Source organism: Artibeus jamaicensis, unplaced genomic scaffold (assembly GCF_021234435.1).
Source record: "Artibeus jamaicensis isolate MK-2021 breed Jamaican fruit bat unplaced genomic scaffold, CSHL_Jam_final contig_548, whole genome shotgun sequence".
NCBI classification, from domain to species: Eukaryota; Metazoa; Chordata; class Mammalia; order Chiroptera; family Phyllostomidae; genus Artibeus; species Artibeus jamaicensis.
Window position 1 is genome coordinate 19,587,852 of NW_026521883.1, and position 5,530 is coordinate 19,593,381.

Genomic DNA, 5,530 nt, shown 5'->3' on the forward strand with positions numbered 1-5,530 from the left:
AATGCTCTAAAGATATCAGTTAAACCCATCTGATCTAGTGAGTTGTTAAGGACACCATTTCCTTGCTGATTTTCCATCTGGAAAACCTATTCTGTACATGCCATTTTTCAGTTGCCTTTAGCTCAACATAATCAATATGCTAACATGGCATATTTCAGGGTGACATGTTATGATCCCCTTCAGGGGTTACCCATGCACACTTTCACTCTTCAGCCAGCCAGAGTGTCCATTCATGTCCATCTGTCCTTTCTGAGCCTGTGTAGACCCAGCCAAGCTTACCACACCTGAGAAGTGGTTCTGTGAAGTGGGGTGTCCACCAGGGCTGCCAACATGCAAGGTCTGCTTCGGCTGCATCTTTGTGACTGATGCTATTAGAACAGGCCTTGGACCAAATGGAATGAATAAAATGATTCAAGATGGAAAAGGGGGTGTGACCATGCATTACAAATGATGGTGTTACCATTGTGAAACACATGCAGGTGTTACCTCTGGCACCCAGTGGAGCTAAGGCTCAAGATGAAGCGGCTCAAGATGAAGCAGCTCAAGTGGCAGTATGTCAGTGGTCATTGTCACCGACTCTTAGATTCCTATATCGTGCATTTTCAGAAAGGGATTCATCCAACCATCATTTCCAAGTCATTCTAGAAGGATTTATATCCTTCTTGACCTTTGGAATGAGTGATAGAGAAGCTCTGTTAACTCAAAGGTTATCTCTCAATAGTCAAGTCTGCTTTCTCCTATGAGTATAAACTCCATGAGGAAACTGACCCAGCCACAGTCACTAGTGTAGATCTTGGCGATATCAAAATAGTTCAATGTGGAACAGCTGATGACTGTGAGTTGGTAGAAGGGCTGGTTCTCACCCAAAAGGTGGCAAATTCTGACATAACCTGAGTTGAAAAGGCTAAGGTTGAACTTTTTCAGTATTGCTTACCTGCTCCCATAACAGATATGGACAATCTAATAGTAGCTTCTGGCTATGTCCAGATGGACTACGTGCTACAAGAGGAGAGCCTATATTCTAAATGTAGGGAGACAGATTTTAAAAACAGGGTATCATGTTCTCGTAGAGAAGGCTTTTCTAAAGAGATGCTCTTGGTGTAATGCAAGCATTACATTTCCTGATTAAAAAGAAGGCTGTGGTAGTTAAGGATAGTGAAAGAGAAGACAGTGAAGCCATTTGTAAGACAATTGAAACTGTCACAAACCAAACTGTGCATACTGAATGAAACAGAGTGATGAGTTTATTGCAAGGCTTTCAACCTGCAAGCCTGGAAACTCAAGGCCACTGAAGCAATGAATTTCAGGTTGCTCACAGACTAAGGGATTTCTATGGGGGTAGATGTGGAAGTTATTTGGCTTTGCCAGCTGACTGGTTGCTTAGGGGTCTTCTTCCCTATTTGGATCAGGTAGCTGAGTCATGGGAACAGTGAAGTCCAGAGATGGCATGAACAGACTTGGTGTTTGAGGGTTTGCTGGGGCCCTCTGCTGATTTCTGAGAAGAGCTGTACGTTACTGTAAGGATAGGTTAAGCTTTCTTTATGAGCCCATGCGGACCTTCTCTGTTTTGTCCTTGATATATGCAACTTCATTTGGTCCTATAGAACCAAACCAGTTGTTCATACCGAATCACTGCTGCCATGCTGGGTTTGGTTCATTTAGGTGAGGTCAGTTTAAATGGTTCTGGCAAACTGCTCAAGATTACAGGCTGTGCAAGCCCTCAAAATACAGTTACAGTTGTTCATGGTTCTAATATATTGGTGATTAAGAAGGTCCATTCATGGTGCTCTATGTGTTTATTCGCTGATTACTGAATAAGAGCAGAAAGCTCTTATTCTAAGTGGTGGTCTGGAAGTAGAGTTGGCCCTCTGGTTAATGAATATTCATGAATATGGAGTGGTATGGAATCCTACTGCATTGGTGCCCTTGCAGGTGTTATCAAAGTCATTCCATCTACCCTAGATGAAGCCACTGGCCTGAATTCCATTTCTTCAGTAACAGTGCTAAGAAACCAGATGTCCAGCCCTGGCTGGTGTGGTTGAGCGCCAGCCTGGGAACCAAAGAGTCATAGGTTCAATTCCCAGTCAGGGCAAATGCTGAGTTGGGAGCCACTTCCCCATTTGGGGGCATGTGAGGCGACAGATCAGTGTGTTTTGCACATTGATGTTTCTCTCCCTCTCTTCCTCCCTTCCTTCCTCTCTCTAAATATATAAAACCTTAAAAGATGTCTGAAGAGGAAAGAAACAGAGGCACGAATGTCCCAAAGGGTGGTATTTCCAACCTTTTGGAAGAAATGGATGTCTGGCCTTTGTTGGTTTCAGTCAGTGAGCTGACTCTAGCAACCGAACCTGCCCTGAGCATCGGCCAACAGTGTGGTAAACACTCAGTGATCGGATGGCGCTGGCTGGCTGGCTCCCTCGGGCGCCAATGGCGAGGCTGGAGTCAAAGGCCCCTGGGTGCTCCTTGTTGCCCGGCAGACTGTCTCCTCTACGGCTTCCTGGACTCAGGCTTCCATTTGGCATTTGCTTACAATTGTATTGACACAATTTAGTGAAAATATTAAATATTTTGTTTCAAAAAATGGTGTTTCTCTAAGCCTTCCTGGTCACTATTATGCTTGCATTTTATGAAACATCTCATCCTAGAACCCGCTTTTTTGACTCACCCAAGGTGCCGTTTCTTTTTTTTCTTTTTAATATATTTTATTGATTATGCTATTACAGTTGTCCCATTTCCCCCCTTCATTCCCCTCCACCCTGCACACCCCTTCCCCACCATTCCCCCCCTTTAGTTCATGTCCATGTATCACAAGTTCTTTAGATTCTATATTTCCTACACTAATCTTGCCCTCCCCCTGTCTATTTTCTACCTACCATCTATGCTACTTATTTTCTGTACCTTCTCCTCCATTCTCCTCCCATTCCCCTGTTGCTAACCCTCCATGTGATCTCCATTTCTATGGTTCTGCTCCTGATCTAGCTGTCCACTTAGTTTGCTTTTGTTTTAGGGGTGGTTGTTAATAACTGTGAGTCCTTTTACTGTTCATATTTTTTATCGTCTTTTTCTTAGATAAGTCCCTTTAACATACCATATAGTAAGGGCTTGGTGATGATGAATTCCTTGAATTTGACCTTATCTGAGAAGCACTTTTTCTGCCCTTCCATTCTAAATGAAAGCTTTGCTGGATAGAGCAATCTTGGTTGTAGGTCTTTGGATTTCATGACTTGGAATACCTCTTTCCAGCCCCTTCTTGCCTGTAAGGTCTCTTTGGAGAAGTCACCTGACAGTCTGATGGGGACTCCTTTGTAGGTGACTGTCCCCTTAGCTCTTGCTGCTTCTAGGATTCTCTCCTTCATTTTCATCTTGGCTAATGTAATGATGTGCCTTGGTGTGTTCCTTCTTGGGTCCAACTTCTTTGTGACTCTCTGAGCTTCCTGGATTTCCTGGAAGTCTATTTCCTTTGCCAGATTGGGGAAGTTCTTTTTTATTATTTGTTCAAATAAATTTTCCACTTGTTGCTCTTCCTCTTCCCCTTTTGGTACCCCTATAATTCGGATGTTGGAGCGTTTAAAAATGTCCTTGAGGTTCCTAAGCCTTTCCTCATTTTTTGGAGTTCTTGTTTCTTCATTCTCTTCTGTTCGGTCATTTTTTCTTCCTTCTCGTACACTCCCTTGATGTGAGTCTCAGTTTCCTTTCCATCACTATTGGTTTCCTGTGCATTTCCCTTCATTTCAATTAGTCCAGCCTTCATTTGTTTCTCTAATTTGTGACTAAAATCAACCAGTTCTGTGAGCAGCCTAATCACCAGTGTTTTGAACTGTGTATCTGATAGGTTGGCTATCTCTTGGTCATTTAGAAGTATTGGCTCTGGGGCTTTGAGCTCTTCTGTTTGAGCAATAATGTTTTGGTCTGTTTGGGCCTGTTACATATGAAGGGCAGAGCCTTAGGTGTTCACCAGGGTGGGGTGACCCAGTGGCTGGGTTGTAATGCTATATTTGGGGGTGGGGCCAGGGAGGGGCAATGGCATTTGTTCCACTCTCTCTTGGATTTTGGTCCCCTCTGCTGCTTCCTGCAAGCAAACCGGGTCCCCCCTGGTGCCGGCTCCCGGGTGTATGGGCCTGTGCACCCTCCAGGACCCTGTGGGTCTCTCCAACAAACTCTCTGTGAGCCTGGGAGCTTCTCCTGGCATCTCGAGCCCAAAAGTTTTTCCAGTTGGTGCTTTTAGGCTTTAATTCCTGTTGCTGGGGCCCTAGCCTTAGCGGTCTGTCTCACTGTTGGCTCCTTAGCCTAATTTATCTGAGTGTGAATGTGTGACTGTGGTCAGCCTGCCACCTTGCACCCCCACTGGGTTCGCCTGTTGTCACCCCGGGCCTGGGATCTGCCAACCGCTACCTGTGCACCTGGGTGGGTCGGACTGCTTTTTCTTGCACAACCCTGCTCTACCAGCCACTGACTCTGCCCCCTTACCAGTCTGGCTGAATGGTTCGTTTTTTGTCGGACTTCTGTACAGTTCAATTTTCTGTGTTTTGGTTGCATTTTTGTTGCTAAAACTTTGTTGTCTTTAAACTTGGTTGTTCGAGGAGGTATAGTGTTTCCACCTACGCCTCCATCTTGGCTGGAAGTTGGTGTTGTTTCTCTTAACATTCAGCTCCTACATAGGTGTTCTGACGGAATAAACCGAATTCTCTTTTCATTGCTATGTATGTTAGGGTGTTTCTTCCTTTACACGCTATTGGAAACAATGTTCCTGGAGGGTTATTTTGTAGCCTCGCACTCATGATTATGCCTGTAGGAAAGATTCCTAGAAATGCCTGTGATTGAGGCACAGTTTATGTGTTAAAATTTGGCTGCTTTCAATTTATTACTCAAAATAGGTTCTGCCAATCCAAACTTCACCAGTGTAAGGGAATGCTTAGCTTTTCACACACTTGCCAGCGCTAATTCATCCCAAATTTTTGCCTTTATGGCTTTTGAATCTTGGGTCTTGTTTAGGAATGTCACCCTTGCCCTAAGATGATAAAGAAAAGCATTCTGTGTCCTTGGTCACTGATCCATTCTGGAATTTTTATGGTGTACGATGAAGTAGGACTCCCTTCTTCTGGAAGTAGAGTTGGGGTAGGTGTGTCAACGTTGTTCATAGAAGGCTCGTTTTCCCTCCTGATTTGAGTGTATTCTCTGTCTGGGGTGCTCAGCCCACGAACCAGCTGCATGCTGCCCAACCCAAAATCATAAATTTACTTAAAACCTGTTTGTTGCTCATCAGTTTTTGTTAGTGTTTGTGTACTTAATGTGTGGCCCAAAACAACTCTTCCTCTTCCAGTGTGGCCCAGAGATGCTGAAAAGTTGGACACCCAACTTATCTTCCCCTCTACTGATAGTGCTTTGTCTCAATTTCTGTTTATGGTTGTGTTTGAATATCTGGTGGTATGAGTCTAATCTCCTCCCCCACTGTTCTTTAAAAAAAATTATTGGCTATTTGTGAATTGTTTAAAATGAATTCTAAAAGCCAATTTATAAAGAACCCATCAAA

The 5,530-nt window shown here is 44.0% G+C and overlaps 1 pseudogene; it reads left to right on the top strand.

Annotated features, from left to right (window-relative positions):
* The first annotated feature begins 516 nt into the window (after positions 1-516).
* LOC119047588 (T-complex protein 1 subunit delta-like) lies at positions 517-2,551 on the top strand (annotated as a pseudogene).
* Positions 2,552-5,530: the final 2,979 nt, after the last annotated feature.